This window comes from Sarcophilus harrisii, chromosome 6 (genome assembly GCF_902635505.1).
Source record: "Sarcophilus harrisii chromosome 6, mSarHar1.11, whole genome shotgun sequence".
NCBI lineage: Eukaryota > Metazoa > Chordata > Mammalia > Dasyuromorphia > Dasyuridae > Sarcophilus > Sarcophilus harrisii.
The window spans coordinates 152,613,380-152,630,799 of NC_045431.1; the positions used below are offsets into that span (position 1 = coordinate 152,613,380).

General features: G+C 35.7%; 1 protein-coding gene across 7 annotated transcripts in view; it reads right to left on the reverse strand.

Annotated features, from left to right (window-relative positions):
- The window catches only part of WDFY3 (WD repeat and FYVE domain containing 3), a 310,689-nt gene that overhangs the window by 239,743 nt on the left and 53,526 nt on the right, over positions 1-17,420 (reverse strand). The gene's annotated exons all lie outside the window — the stretch shown is intronic.

Consider the following 17,420-nt stretch of genomic DNA (forward strand, 5'->3'; position numbering starts at 1 on the left):
TTGTCATTTCACATCTCCCTCTACTTCAAATTCTGTTCTGTATTTTGACTGTGACCTCTAATTACTTAACTTCTCAGTTCTCTTCCGGGACATTATCTCTACACCTCCTCTTCCTACCTTGAAGCATTGGTGAACAAGTTTTACTCTACATTGTCCTTGTCTACTAAATCCCTTGCTCCTAGGAAGTGTCATGGAGCTTGTTCCTCCATCTTGGATCACTGCCTCCATTCCCTGCTTTCACTCCTACATGTGCTGATGAATAAAGGTGGAGACAAATCACACAACTGTGCTGATTGAGTCCACTACAAATTTATTTTACATAAATTGACTTCTCACTGGTTCAAGTTAGTCTTTTTATATATCCTTGGTATTAACCCACTCTCCCACTCACCACAGACGCTCTCCTAAACTTTTTCATACTTCTTCAACTCTCTCTTCCCCATGACTTCCTCCTACCTGTCTTCAGGTAAGAACCTCGCCTTGAAATTAAAAAAATCATAATTTTTAAAAAATTGAGGCCATTTACAAAGAGCTCCTTCTTCTCCTATACTCCTCATCTTACACATTGTACCTTTTTTCATCATGGTCTCACAAGAAGAGGTAGCCTATTCCTTGCCCAAAATTATCCCTTTTCCCTACAAACATAAGTGATCCCATTCCAAGACTATCATCTCTAGCAGACTGCCTAGAAATATCTACTATTGCTACTCTGCTACCTATAAACAAATTCTGGTCTCTCCTTCCTCAAGAAATCCTCACTTTATCTATACATTCCTACTACTCACTGTCCCATAACTCTTTGTTATGGGCCATAAACTCTGAACTTGAAACAAGGATGCTTATAAGGTACTAAATGGAATTGAGGGGACAATGGTTATCTAGTTTAGCATGATTCAGTATGATTGATTTAATCCTACAACAAATAATGATTTCCTAGTGATATAACAATTGGTTTATACTCAGTGTAGAGCATATAAGCTGGGACTCAGAGAGAGCTAGAGAAACAGAAGCAGAGAAGACAAAGGACTGGAGGCAGGAGCTTAAGCTCTTAGAACCAAGGGGAGAAATTCAATTCGATTTTCGATCTTCCTGGTGGCTGGCTTGGCCTCTTGCACTTCCCCCACTAAGACCAAGGCCAGACTGAAGGGCTCTCCAGAAAGCTGCCCAGCATCAGGCAAGGAGATAATAAAGGATTTGGGCTTTAACACCTGGCTGCTCTTGTGGTGACTACTGAACTGAACCAAAGGCTACCTTCAAAGACCCCAAAGAAACCGAACCAGAGAACATTACAACTCTTTCCCTTTCTTATTTTCTAACCTCTTTAAGAAAGCCAACTACAATTTATGCCTCCATTTCCTCTCCTTTCTCACTTTCTTGATTCTCTATGGTCTGGCTTCTTGATCTCATCATTGAATTAAAAGTGCTGTCTCCAAATTTACTACCGATCACTTAACTGCCTCGTCTTTTTTCAATCCTCCTCTTTCTTGACCTCTTTAATACAATCACTTTCTCTTCCTAAGACTCTCTTGTGGTCCTCCTTCCAGCTATCTGTTCTTTCTCAATCTACTTGGATGCAAGTGCATTCAGGGCAGGCCCACTTCTCAGGACTGCTCTAGATCTTCTTATCATCACCTTCTCTACACAATCACATCTGGAGAGCTCTTCAGCTCCCCAGGATTCAATCCTCTCTATATTTATGGGGCAAACAGGATAGGGCACCGTGCCTGGAGTGAGGAAGACTCATCTTACTGAGTTCAAATTTGGCCTTGGGTCCTTACTAGCTGTGTGACCCTGGGAAAATCATTTAACCCTGTCTGCCTCAGTTTCTTCAACTAAAAAATGAACTGGAAAAGAAAAAGGGAAAGCATTTCAGTATCTTTCCCCAGAAAATCCAAATGGGGTCACAGAGTCACACATGCCTGAAAAATGACAACAACATACTTGTGATTCTCAGATCTACACAGCCAGCCTTCACCTCTCTGCTAACCTTTAATAAAGAATTTCCAACTGTTTCCTAGATAATTTAAACTGGAAGTCCCATAGACTTCCTAAATTCAACTTCTGCAAAACCTCTTCCCAGCAATTATTGAGAGTATCATCATCTTCCCAGTCAACTAGTTTTAGAAATTAGGTGTCATCCTAAACTATTTACTCTCTTTGCTCCCCACTCCCTTTATCAAATCTATTGCCAAGGCCTATCAACTTTACCTTTGTGACATCTCTAATGTCTTTAATATTGCCACTGTTTATTATCCTTTTCTTGAAGACCAAAATGACATCACTATGTTAGTCAAGTTAGTGGGTCTGAATGTGGCAGACCAGATCAACCAACATGAGCTCAGAATGCTCTGTCAGAGTTTGGACACAAATAGTCCCTATGAATATCTGGGGTGGATTCTCTTACTTTGCATGTTTCTTCTGAACTAATCAAACTAATTGCTATAAAGCACAGCAGCTTCTCTGATAAGCATATGCCATGCTGGGTAGTCCTGTACCAGTGTCTTCCTTGTCATAAAATCAATTCTAAAATTCTTAAGAAAGACCTTGAGAGTGTCCTCGTATTGCATTTTCTGACCACTTTGTGAGCACTAGCTCTGTGTGAATTCTTCATAAAATAGTCTTTTTGGCAAGAATACATCTGGCAGAAGCTGGAAAATGAATGGATGCCCATCAATTGGAGAATGGTTGAGTAAATTGTGGTATATGAATGTTATGGAATATTATTGTTCTGTAAGAAATGACCAGCAGGACGAATACAGAGAGGATTGGCGAGACTTACATGAACTGATACTAAGTGAAATGAGCAGAACCAGGAAATCATTATATACCTCAACAACGATACTGTATGAGGCATCCTGATGGAAGTGGATTTCTTCAACAAAGACAAGATCTAACTTAGTTTCAATTGATCAAGGATGGACAGAAGCAGCTACACCAAAGAAAGAACACTAGGAAATGAATGTAAACTGCTTGCATTTTTGTTCTTCTTCCCAGGTTATTTGTACCTTCTAAATCCAATTCTGCCTGAGCAACAAGAAAACTGTTTGGTTCTGCACACATATATTGTATCCAAGATCTACTGTAATCAATTTAACATATATAGGACTGCTTGCCATCTTGGGGAGAGGGTGGAGGGAGGGAGGGGAAAAACCGGAACAGAAGTGAGTGCAAGGGATAATGTTGTAAAAAATTACCCTGGCATGGGTTCTGTCAATAAAAAGTTATTTAATTTAAAAAAAAAAAAAAAAAGAATACATCTGGCATTCAAACAATGTGGCCACCCTAACAGTTACACTCTCTGCAGTGGAGTTGGAATGCTTCGCAGTTTAGCTCAAGAAAGGACCTACTGGCATCTTATCCTGCCAGGTGATCTTTAGAATCTTCTTAAGATAATTAAATTAGAAGAGATCCAGTTTCCTGCATGGCACTGGCATATTGTCATAGACATACAGCAATGAATTCAACAGAGTGACTGGAAGCCTTCGGTTTGGTGGTCAACCTAACCTCTTCTCTCCTCTACTTTCCTTTGATGCTTGCTAAACACTGACTTAAGTCTGTCAATACATGTCAACTTCATTATCAATGTGGAAATCCCTGGAAAGAATATAGCCAAGGGAAGTGAACTTATTCACATCATTCAAAACTTCTCCATGTGCTGTAACCAATGGTTACACATGTGGATGGCATGGTACTGGCTGATAAGGGTTTGTGTTTTCTTGTTAATTGTCAGGCCAGAGTAAGGGAGGATTCTGGGAAAATGGCGGAGTAAGTTGGTAAATTTCAAGCTCTCCAGATTTCCCCCACAAACAGAACAAATTTGTGCCTCAGGGTGAAGACAGACTGGTGAAAAATGAAGGAGGCTTGGGGTAGAATAGGGCTCTTCCTGAAACAACCTGAGAAGATCTGAAGAAAGAATAGAAAAAAATCCAAAGAAAGACCAGGATGGGATTAATCCATGTGAAGTACAAACACTTCCAGGTTATCTCCACAGAAATATCAAGTGAGGACCTCTAGGGTGAGCTGGATGTGGCTGGAGCCTCAGCAGGAACCATATGGAGGCCTGAGTCCAGGAAGTCTGAGGGCGCCTCGGCTGATTGGGAATGCCAGGCCCAACTGTGCTGCTGAGACTCTGCCCCAGCCAAGAAGGAACCAGCACCCAGTGAGTGCAGAAGCAGGGGGGCAGGGGCACAGCTGGCTGCGGGCTCTTGGCAGGAGGGTGAAGCTCTTGGTTTGGGGTTCCTGGTCAAAGGGAAGAGCTGAAGTGAAGGCAAAGACACCATGTCCTCCACTCCAGGATTACAAATGCTTACACTAATACCTTTTATTAAAAAAAAATATATATTAACTGTCAAAGAAGAACCCCACCATAGAAACATTCCATGGGAATAGGGAAGATTGGAGTTCATCTTCAGAGGATGCTTCTACCTCAAAGCTTCTACCTCAAAGAGTAATATGAAATGGCTCCCTGCCCAGAGAGAATTTATAGAAGAATTCAAAAAAGAATTTAAAAATCAAATGAGAGAATGAGAAAAAACTAAAAATAAAATAAAAGGAAAACAAGATAATGGGGGCGAGGGGGGAATTAACCAACTAGAAAAGATACAAAGTCTCAAAGATGAAAATAATTCTTTGAAAATTAGAAGTGAGCAAGGGGAAGCCAGTGAAGCTAGGAGACACCAAAAAGTAACAAAATAGATTATAAAGAATGAAAAAATTGGACAGAATATGAAAATCTTATAAGAAAAACAACAGATTTGGAGAACAGATCAAGAAGAAAAAATGTAAGAATAATTGGTCTGCCTGAAAGTTGTGAGCAAAAAAAAGGACCTTGACACAAAAATGCAAGAAAGAATCTAAGAAAATTGTCCTGGAGTAACAGAACATGAGGAGATAGTAGAAATAGAAAAAATACACTGATCACCACTTCAAGGAGATCCTTTGTGAAAAACATATAAGAATATTATTGCTAAATTTCAAAAAACCCCAGATCCAAGAGAAAATTTTGCAAGAAACAAGGAAAAAAAAAATTCAAAAACCTCAGAGCTATAATTAGAATTGTTCAGGACTTATCAGTAGCTATAATAAAAATCTGAAGGTCCTGGAATCACATCTACTGAAAATCAAAAGAACTAGGTCTGAGGCCAAAAATACCACATCCAGCAATATTATCTATAATATTAAATGAGAAAAAAATGGACATTAAATAAACTTACAGATTTTCAAGACTTTCTATCAACAAAACCTAAACTTAATTGAAAATTTAACATGTAAGAGCAATACCAAAGATCAATTTCAAGGAATACAACATGGACAAATTTTTTATGTTTTTTTTTTTTTTTACATGGGATATGTATAAGATATGTTTAAGATTGACATCAACAATAGGGTAGTTCAAAAGAAAGACTGGGACAGAGTTAAGGTAAAAATAGTAATTATGTTATACAATGAGGTGCAAAGGAAAAATAGAGAGAGGTATTAGAGGGGGTGGAGAACTAGCAGTTCTGAAAACTTACTCAAATAGGAATGGGTTAAATAGGCAACACTACATATATACAATAAAAGGTATAATATAGCACCTTCCAAAGTCTATAAAGAAATAAAGGGGAAAGGCTGAACAAATGGGGAAGCAAAGGGTAAGAAAAGATGACCAGGAGGGATCCATGGATGAGGGGACATTAAGTAAAAGTAAAGCAAGTTAGGAGTAGAATTAAAGCAAAGAGTCAGCAGATATAGGAAAAATGTGTGTGTAGGGAAGGAGAATTGTGTATGTGTTTGTAAATGTATATATCTACATTATGTATACATAAATATATCCTTTCTTAACTATAGCCTGCTCGGAGATGGTGGAAGAGACAAAAGGGTGAAAAAATAATACAGCAAAACAGGTGTGCAGCAGAGAAGAAAAGAACAATTTATAATGAAGATGGAAATGGACACTCATGAATATAATTTTTTCTACACACACACACACACACACTCTCTTTCTTGAGCTGGTAATTTATTGTTATATATTTTGAATTCTTTCTGCTGTTCTGCTAGGCACATGACAATGTTCTCTTTGTTTCATATCCCTCTGGGTCTCTTTTTTTCCTTATCTTTTTTTTTTTTAAATAAAATACATTTTAAAAATTAAAAAAAAAAATTGTTAAGCCACAATTAGCAGCACAGAATTGATCCATGCTTTATTGAATCTCGGCTTCAGAGGCTATTTTGAGTGCACAATCATCTGCAAACAAAAAATCATGCACCAATATTTATTCCATTTTAGTTCTGACTTGTAGCCTTTTGAAGTTGAAGAATCTACCAGAACTGTGGTAGCTGACCTTGATGCTGTATTCATCCTCAATGAAGGCATTTAATAACATGATTGAAAACATCATGCTAAAAAGCATGGGAACAAGCCCACAGTTTTGTTTCACTCCACTGGTGACAAGGAAAGCATGAAAGTACAATCCATTATCCAGTACATGGGTAAGCACGCCATCATGAAATTGCTATACAATATTGATGAACTTTTGTGGGCAACCAAATTTTGACATAATTTCCCACAAGTTCTTACAACTGACAGCAGCAAAGGCCTTGGATCTATATATGTTGTGCACAGATCTCTGTTCTGCTTCTGCTTCTGGAATTTCTCCTGGAGTTGTTGGGCAGCAAATACCATATTCACTGTTCCTCAGACTCCTGAATCCATACTGACTCAGGTAGATGATCTATGAAGGAGTGCTCTGGCAACAATCTTGACTGCAATGACTAAGAGAGAGAGAGAGAGACTACCCTGTAATTGTCAGAGGACATTCTATTCCATTTACCTTTATAGAGGTAGATAACAGAGGCATCCTTCAACTTCTGGGGAATAACCTTCTCTTGACACACAGCCTGGAAAAATTTATTCAGCTTTTATATGAGCACTGGACACACACACTTACACACCTTACAAATCTCAGCATTAGTTTTGCCACGTAAAAAAGAGTCTAAAGGCATTCAAAAATTCTTCAATTGGAACTTCAGCTAGAATGGGACTGATTTCAACCAGAGGTAAATGGTATGTGTCTTCAGCGTTTATTATAGTCCATTGAAAATACTATAGAAGTGTTCGGCCCATCTTTATAAAATCATATCCTTATCACTAATCAGTGTGGCTCCAAAAGCACTGAGTGGCAGAAAATGTATCAGTCTTTGGCCCATAAATAACTTTCAGGGCATCATAAAAATTTTGGTTTGCTTCTATCAGCATAAATTTCATCTGCCTTGAATCCTGCATCTCTCTAAAGCTTTATTTGTACTTCACTTTTGATAGAATTAAATGTTGCCTTCTTAGAGATGCATGAACAATCCTACTGATATATCCAGTGGAGTCTTCATTTTCCATTTAGTATTTTTTGAATTTCCCCATCATTTCCGTCAAACCAGACTTGATGTTTGCGAGTGTTCTGACCCAGATGAGCAAATGCAGTGCTGTACACCAAATCTCTGAAAGCTGCACATTCTTTTTCCTCTCCCCTGTTGCCAAATGTGTGTTGGCTCAATTTTCCCTCCAAGTTAGCAACAAACTGTTCCTACTCAGAGAAGTACTCTAAATTGTTAACATTAATTCTTCTGGTTTTTTGTTTGTTTGGTTGGTTTTGCGTTTTTTGCTTGTTTGTTTGTTTGTTTTTGTCTTAAGGTCACTGCTTTTGTTGAATGTAAATATTTAGTTTGGAGAGGCCAAGTCCATGATGAGTTCAGCATTTTATATCAAAAATTACCTTTGTTGTTCTTACATCCAGTGAATCTCTTCTCCTTACAATCACATAGTCTACTACACATGAATGTTTACTGCAAGGATGCATCCATGAAGTTTTACTGTATTTAGGTAAACTAAAGACTGTATTTGTGATGGAAAAGACCATGAGACTCACAAGTCCATTGCTATCTCCAAAACCATTCTTCCCAAGGATTTCTGCATGTCTGGTAGTCTGAGCTTCTTCTAGCATTACAATCACCCAGTATCATAAGCTTGTCTTTTTTTGAAATGTTGGGCAAGTCATGAGCTGGAAAAGGAAATGGCAAACTACTCCAATCTTTGCCCAAAAAAATTCCTAATAGAGTAAGAAAGAGTGGGACAGAAGAGTGAAACACTGAATAAGAGCAACAAGGAGGAAATGTATCAGTATCCCATGAATGACAGACAGTACTAAGATACAAAGATAGAATTTTGGAACGGGTATGTGAAGAACAAAAAGAAAATCCCTTTGAGTAAACCACAAAGTACAAGAGGGAATAATGTTTGATGAGGAAGAAAAAGGTTGGGAATATGGGAAAATAAGAGTTTACATTCAAGAGGCAATAGGGAGCTACTGTGTTTATGGTAAGATCTGTGCTTAAAGAAAAAATCAGTTTGACAACAGTATGGAGAATGAACTTGAGGAAGTAAAGACTTGCAGCACCAAGATTGATTAAAAGGCTCTTGCAATAATCTAAGATGATAGATGGTAAAGACTGAATTCGGGTGGTAACTAGGAAAGATGGAATTACTAGAATGTCATACAGATGTAAATGACAAAGTCTAGCAATTGACTGAATACGTGAGATGAAAGAGAATGAGGAATAGAAAATAATGTTATATACTTGGAACACTTAAGATCTTGGCACTCTAAATAATAATTGGAAAGTTTGGGAGATGGCTGGGCTCAGTGGGGTGGAGAAGGAAGAGAATGAAATCTATTTGGGGATTTTGGGTGTAAGCAATCTCTAGACCATCCAATTTTAAATGTCCAATAAAGTAACTGATGGACAGTAGACAAATTCAGGAGAGAAATTTGGACTAAATATATACATTTGGGAGTTATACAGATAGAGATGATAGTTAAATTCACAGAAGCTGATGAGAAGAAAGCAGGCTTCATGGCAGGGTTTACATCCATGAAGATATATAGGATGATAACCTGAAGAGATGGTAGGATCCAATGAATTTTTTTTTTTAAATGATGTGTGTGAGACTTGAGCATATTGATAGCAAAAGGGAAAGAACAAGCTAATAAGAAGCTAAAGATTATTCAATACATGGGATCAAGTGCACCTGTTGAAGGGTTAACCTTGGCAAGAAGAAGGGAAATCTGGAGAAAAGAAGAGTAAGTGATAATATCAAAAAGTTTGCAAATTCAGAAAGGCATATCTTTAGGGAACAAGACTGGGAATCAATTAGTTGATAGTGGTTGGACCTGGAATCAGGAAGGCCCGAGTTCAAATTTTACTCAGATGTACTGGCTGTATGAGCCTGAGCAGGTAATTTAACCTGTCTATCTCAGTTTCCTAAATGTAAAATGGGAATAATAATATCACCTATCTCCCAGAGTTTTTGCAAGGATCAAATGAAGAATAATAGTTGTCAAGTAGTTTGAAAACCTTAAAAGCCCTATAAATGGTAGCTCTTATTATTGCCTTGTGGATTTTTTTTTCTTTTGTGTGACAGCATGATTATACTCTTGTTTTAATGGATTCAGTTGATCAATTTTATCCCAGCCTCCCATTTGGATCCTTTTAGTTTTGAAATTAAATTTTTATTCTCATCCAATTTATTGTCCTTTTTGGTTTTAAGGAACTATGTTTAATCTGGGCACATTTAAAATTATGAGATTTGGGTTTGCATTTTCTGTATTTGTCTAGTTTTTTTTTTAATTAAGATTTTTGCTGCTGTTCACTTCCTTTTTTAAGTCAATACTTTTTCCTTCTGATGATTTTTGTCTAATCTACTTTGATGTAACCTTATTCCTACAGCGTTCTTCTTCCCCTCACTCTTCCTTTCCTTTCTCTGATATCAATCTTCTCCCTAGTTTCGGAATTTTAATTAACTCATTGATTTTTCTTCAGTTTAGTTATCTCATTATTTTTTATCCCTTTATTATCCCCTCATTTGAAATGCTCCCTCCTGTTCTCCTGTACTAACCTAATTTGTTTATATTTTCCCCCTTTTTCCACATCTTTTTTCTAAGAAACTGCAAATTTATAAATATCAAGCTTGGTTCCAAAATAGAAATATGAGAAGACACCTTCCCCCACCACTAACTCCAATAGAGAAGTGCAGAGCGGAGGAGGTTCAAGTGTGCAGAATGTTTCATCAGATTTGTTCAATCTGCTGAATGGTTTTTACAAGCCTTTTTTTCCTCTTCTTCCTCATTTCTTTCTTTGTAACCAGGGATGGCATCCTGAAAGGAGTTTAAAAGGGAAATGCAGGCTATGCAGAAGCAAAAGATAATAATAAACATCTCTATTTTAAAAAGAGAACTACACCACATAAAAAAGGAATGCCTTGTTAAAGTAAGGACATGGTAGCAGTTAAATAAGATAAATCTATCGTGTACCTAGTTAGCATGGTTGATTTCTTTCAGTTCCCTTCTAATGGATATATACTTATTAAAACAAAACATTTTTTTTTTTTTTTTTTTTTTTTGGCTGAGGCAACTGGGGGTAATGACTTGCTCAGGGTCACACAGTCACACGGTTAGGAAATGTTAAGTATCTGAGACCAGATTTGACTCAGGTCCTCCTGACTTCAGGGGTGGTGCTCTAACCAATGCACTACCTACCTGCCCCAAAACAAAACATTATCTTATAATAATCTAATTAATTCAGAACTTTTCCCTATCTAATTCGTAATTCAGTTAATCTTATATCTCTATATAGCAAACCAGGAACAAGAAGTACATAAAATGGACCTCTTTGGAATCAAAATAGGAAACACAAAATTCTACCATAGGTCAGAACTAGAAACCCCAAATTGGAAAGCAACTCATATTATTTATATGCACATTCCCTAACACATTTATATAAAAAGAAAGATCACATGTCTGAGACCATTTAAAATTAGAAAAAATTGTCTGGAAGTCTCATAAAACTTCAAAGTATTACTGTATTATGGCCAAGTATGATAATTATTACTCAAATTGATCCTGAATCATCAAGGAATAGTTACTTATGCTCATTTGATTACTTCTGCTTAAAAATGTGAGCAGTTATAAAATAAATTTTAGAAGGATTTCTATTCAAAATGGTTAAAACAAAGCTCTAGTTATTTAAGCATCTCACTGAACATTGAGAAAATTCAATCGTCCTGAACAACTTGTTCTTTCACACTGACAGATAACATAAGTTTTACCACAGTAATACTTTAAAGAAATTAATATCCCAGGGACAGAGCCAAGATGGAGAATAGAGGAAGCACTGAGCCAAGTTCACCCCACATTCCTCCACAAATAACCTTAAAATGATGCCTCGAATTGAATTCTGGAGTGACAAAGTCAAAAAAAGAAATCAGAGTGAAACATTCTTCTAGTCCAAAACAACTTAGGAAGTTGAAAGAAGAGGTGTGGAATATATGGGGTGGAAGCTGAGCTGGAGCCCCCATAGATGCCACACCAGTGGTAGGACAAGAGGGTGGTAACAGAAGCAACAGCAGCTTTAGGAGCTCAGCAACAGATCAGAAAGAAATTACAGGGCACTCCAGTTTCCAAGCAATGGATAAAGGACCAGAATCTGTTTGGAAACTCCCCAAACTTTGTGACTTAATTGTGACTTAAAACACACTTTTAAGTCACAATTTAAGGCAGAAAACAGCACTTTCAGTCCCAAGGGAGCAGAGTCTTTGGGAAGTAATACTGCTTTCAGTCAAAAGGAATTGGGGATCCTGAAAAGCAACTATCAATTCTGGTCCCAAGAATCAGGAGCTTCAAAGTAAGTCCCAAAGGGTAGAACAGGAGCATAGTAACAACACCTCTTACCAAACTCAGAAGGAGACAGTGTCAAAACAAAAGCTTTAACTCCAAGGAATATTATAGCCAGATTCCAGAGCTCCTAGTTCAAAGGGAAGATACTTCAACAGCCAGAAAGAAACCATTCAAAGATCATGGAGTCAGGATCACACAAGATTTATTAGCTACCATATTAAGGAAGCGAAGCAGAGTGTTTGGAATGTATGTATGTATGTATTTTCCGGAGGCAATTGAGGTTATGTGACTTGTCTAGGGTCACACAGCTAGGAAGTGTTAATTGTGAGAGCAAATTTGAACTTAGGTCCTGATTTCAGGGCTGGTGCACTATCCACTGCACCACCTACCTGCCACTTGTTTGGAATATTTTATCTAGGATGACAACCCAGAATAAGTTACTCAGCAAAACTGGGTATAATCTTTCAAGAGAAAAAATAGATTTTTAATGAAGTAGAAGACTTTCAAGCATTGCTGATAAAAAGACCAGAACTGAATAGAAAATTTGACTTTTATGCTTCAAGAGAAGCATAAAAAGGTAAATATGAAAGAGAAATCATGGGACTCAATAAAATTTAAACTGTTCATCACTTTACTATATATGGGAATATGTACATTTGACTTCAAAGAACTCTACTGTGACTGGCTCAAATAGGAAATAATATACATACTCAGTGGAGGTATAGACATTTATCTTACCTTGTAGGAAAGGATATGGGACATGGGAAGTATGGGAGGGTGATAAAAGAGAGGGCATATTGGGGGAGGAAGTGGTCAATAGCAAAACACTTTTGAAGAAGGACAGGGTAAAAGGAGAGAGAATAAATGAAGGAAATACAATTAGCAATAGTAATTGCAAAAACATTTGCAAAGCAAATTTCTCTGATGGAATATTATTGTTCTCTGGAAAATGATAAACAGGATGCTGGGCAGGGTGGCCAAGGGGGGAAGGAGGAAGGGGAGGAGAAAACCTGGAAAGTCGTCTATGAACAAAGTGAAATGTACTATATACAAAGTAATAGCAATGTTCTGGGATGACTACCTGTAAATTACTTTATTATTCTCAGTAGTACAATCATCCACAACTACTCTGAAGGACTTATGATGAAAAATCCTATCCATATCCAGAAAAGGAACTGATTGTGCCTGAATACAGATCAAAATATTCTCTATTTCTCTCTATATATTTTTAACTTAATTTTTCCTGAGGTTTTTATTTTCATAGGATAAGAGATCTTTCAGAACTTGATTTGTTTTGCATAACTTCACATGTGATTTCTTAATTGTGGGTGGGAATAAGGGAGAGAACCTAAAATTCAAATGTAAAAAAAAATTGTTTTAAATGTAACTGGGGGGAAACATTTAATTAATTAATTGAGATTTAAAAAAAAAAAAAGAACTAACTCTTATCATTATTAGGGCAGTTAGAAGGATTCTGCATAGACAGAGATGGGATCAGTTATGTTGGGATGGTATTTACAAAAAAAAAAAAAAAAAAAAAAAAAAAGGATGGTCCAGAAAGAGGGACATTCTAGGAAAAGGAAAGGAAGAATGGGGAAAAGTATTTCACATAAAAGAGGTGCACAAGCAAGAGAATTTGTGGTAGAATGGAAAATGGATGTGGGGGAGAATGGGCAATTCTTGAATCTCATTTTCATCTAAATTGATTCAAAGATGAAAATATCTGTATACACATTCAATTGGTACAGAATTCTATCTCATACAACAAGGAAATAGAACGGGAAGGAAATAAGAAAAAAGAGGGGAAGGAAAACAATGGTAAGAAACAAAACAGATTTCAGAGGAGATTCAAGATAAAAAAGAGAGATGAAGAGAAGAAAATGGCAAAGAGGGGCATACACAATTAGTAATAGTAACTGTGAATGTAAAGGGGATGAAATAAACCATAAAATGGAAGTTGGTAGCAAAATGCATTAGAAACCAGAATCCAACAATATGTTTTTTTTAAACAAGAAACAATTTTGAAACAGAGATCCAGTTATGTTAAAATAAAATGGGTGCAGAATCTATTATGCTTCAGCTGAAGTAAAAATAAATAAATAAAATTTTAAAAAGCAGAGGTAGCAATGATGATCTCACGCAAAGCAAAAGCAAATATAGACCTAGTATACCACAGACAATGAAGAAATCTCAATACTAAACATATATGCACCAAATGGCAAAGTATACAGATTCTTAAAGAAAAAGTTAAATGAATTACAAGAACTAGATTGTAAAACTATCTATACTAGTTGGGGACTTCAATTTTCCCCTCTCAAAGTTAAGTAAATCAAACCATAAAATAAATAAGAAAGACATTAAGGAGATGAATAAAATCTTTAAAGTTCTGGAGAAAAATGAATGGGAATAGCTTTTACTCAGCTATACATGATACCTTCACACAACCTTCACAAAAACTGACCATGTAAATATTAGGACATTAAAAACCTCACAAACACAGAAATATTAAAGGTACTCCTTTTTTTTTTTTTTTTTTTTTTTTTGGCTGAGGCAATTGGGGTTAAGTGACTTGCCCAGGGTCACACAGCATTAAGTGTCTGAGAACACATTTGAACTCAGGTCCTCCTGACTTCAGGGCTGCTGCTCTATCCACTGCACCACCTAGCTGTCTCCTAAATGTACTCTTTTAAAATAATTTTTTAAAATTACATTCAACAAAGGGCTATGGAAGCATACATTAAAAATCAATTGGAAACTAAAATCCTAAAAAATGAGTGTCAAAGAACAAATAAAATATAATATAATAATAAATTAATATAAATAAAATAATAAATATATAATAAAGAATATAAAATAAAAGAAACAGAATCTCAAAAATGAAAAAGGTAAATTCACTACCACTGAAGATACAACCAACACAATTATTAGGACCTATTTTATCCAATATTCCAATAAAACTAATAGCCTAATGGAAATGGATGAATATTTACATCCCCAGATTAATAAAAGAGGAAAAGGAATATTTAAATAACTCCATCTTAGAAAAAGAAATTGAACAAACTATAAGTCCTAAAGAAAAAAATCTCTAGGACCAGGAAAATTTCAAATGAATTTTATCAAACTATTTAGACAATTAATCCCAATACTATTCAAACTATCTGAAAAAACAGAAAACTACAAATTAATTTCCTTAAATGATATTAGTGCAAAAATTTTAAATAAAATTCTAGCGAAAAAATTATAACAACATATAACAAAGATCATACACTATGATCAGGTAAGATTTATATCAGCAATGCAGGGCTGATTCAATATTAGGAAAATCAGGAGCTTAAATAACTATATCATTAATTCTACCAGACTCAGATTCAGTTTTCTCAACAGTTCTTATAAAATAGTCAAGAACCAACAAATGTTTATCAAGTACCTCCTATGTGCCAAGCACTATGATAAGCACTGGAGATACAAAATAAGAAAAACAAAGATAATTTATGTTCTCAAGGTGTTTAGTATCTAATAAGAGAAAGACAATATACAAATGAAGTTGTAAAAAGGGAGTAAACTACCAAAGAGTGTTCATAAAGTAAAAAAACCAAGGACAGAAGGCAGTGGGAAATGAAAAGTTGCCTAGAAATTCTGAGCTTTTTATAAAGGGAGCCTTTAGGAAGAATTTTATTGTTCTACTCTCTAGTCTTCCAATCAGAGGGAGAAAACAACTGAGAATATAGATCTGTTGATAAGATTTCTGGGAATTAACTTATCCTTGGAGGAAAGAAGATGTTCCTGGCTACACCTAAAGGACTAAAATTGTGCATGCCTTTTGATCCAGAGAAAAGGACCCACAATTGCAAAAATGTTATGCAATCCTTTTTGTAGTGGCCAGGAACTGGAAACTAAATGGATGCCCATCAGTTGGAGAATGGGTAAATAAGTTAATTATTTATACCCCTTCTACTCCCTTTACCTGAATTCCAAGAAAGAGGAGGGACCCACACCCATTCCACTTTTGGACAGCTTTAATTGCTCTGAAGCTCATCCTGATAGCAAGCATAAATTTATCACTTTGAAATGTATACCTACAGCTCTTGGTATTGTCTTCAAGACTTAAAAAGAATGTCTACCTTCTCCTCCAATGACAGCTCTTCACAAACTATTTGCATGTTATAACCTCTCCAAAGAATATTTACTTCTCTAATTCTTCCCTTTTATTGAAAGTATTGTAATATAATTATATTACAATTGTAAACTTAAAAACCAACCAATAAAAATATTCCAATATACAAAAAAGATTTTAAAAAATAAGTTATGCTTTATGAATGTAAGGGAATGCTATTATTCTATAAGAAATGATGAGCAGGCTAGTTTTAGAAAAGTCTGAGAACATGAATTGAAACTGAGTGCAGCAAGCAGAACCAAGAAAATATTGTACAGCAAAATTATGCAATGATCAACTATATTCTTAACCAAACAAGGGTTAGAAGCAAATATAAAAGATAAAATAAATGACTACACAAAACTAAGAAGCTTCTGTATGAACAAAATTATGCATTTAGGATTAAGTAGGGAAAAGGTAAAATTGGAAAAAAAAAACATCAAATTTCTCATATGTAAATATATACAAAAATTAACATATAACACATTATATACACATATAATTATAAACATATATAAGGCATGCATAAACAATTAGCAGGTAAGACCAAATTAGCAGATATGTAAGACCAAAAGTCATTCCCCAATAGATAAGTGGTCAAAGAAACAAACTGTTTTCAAAAGAATGGCAAACTTTTAATAATTATTAAAAAAAAAAAAAATGGTCCAAATCATCAAAATAAGAGAAATGCAAATCAAAACAACCTTGAAGTTTGGCCTCATATCCAGTAAAATAGAAACAAAATATGAGGCATAGTTAACATTGGAAGGGTTATAGGAAGTCAAGCATACCAGTGTTTCCATGGTGGAGCCGGTACAACCATTTTAGTAAGCAATTTGGAATTATATAAATAAAGTGACTAAAATGCTCACACTCTTTGACCCAAAGGTTCCATTATTAGGCTTATGCCCCAAGGAGGACATTGTTAAGAAGAAAGTTTTTAAAAAAAAAATAGTAATAGCTTTTTATTTTTCAAAATACACACAAAGATAGTTTTCAATTCACCCTTGTACAACCCTGTGTTCCAAATTTTCTCCTCCCTTCCCATAGATAACGGGTAATCCAATATAGGCTAGATGTGCAATTCAAGAAGAAATGTTCCTTTTATAGAAAAAGAAAACATATTGTTCCATTCCTTTGTGTCAGAGGAAGAGTAAGTAAGAAGGGAGAAGGGTCCAGAGTGTGGACGATTGCAAATACTATCAAATTTTTTCAGGCCATTTTTGCCTGTTTCTTTCCCCTTTCTCCTTTGTTCAGTTTTACAAATTATATGTTATAAGGAATGGCTCTCTGGGAAGGGGAAGCATATAATGGAAAAATTTAATATAACAAGAAAAAAAATTTTTAAAAAGATTATGCCAAGATAAAGATGATTCAAAGTTCTTAATGATATTAGAGGAACACGTCTAAATTAGAACTCATATTTCATCCCAAATCATATTCCCTTCTGAAATTCCCTCTTACTTTGAAGGGCACCAACATTCCCCGAGTCACCCATATACCAAGGTACTATCCTTGGTGCTTGACTTTCCTTCTCTCTACATATTTAATCCACTGCAAAA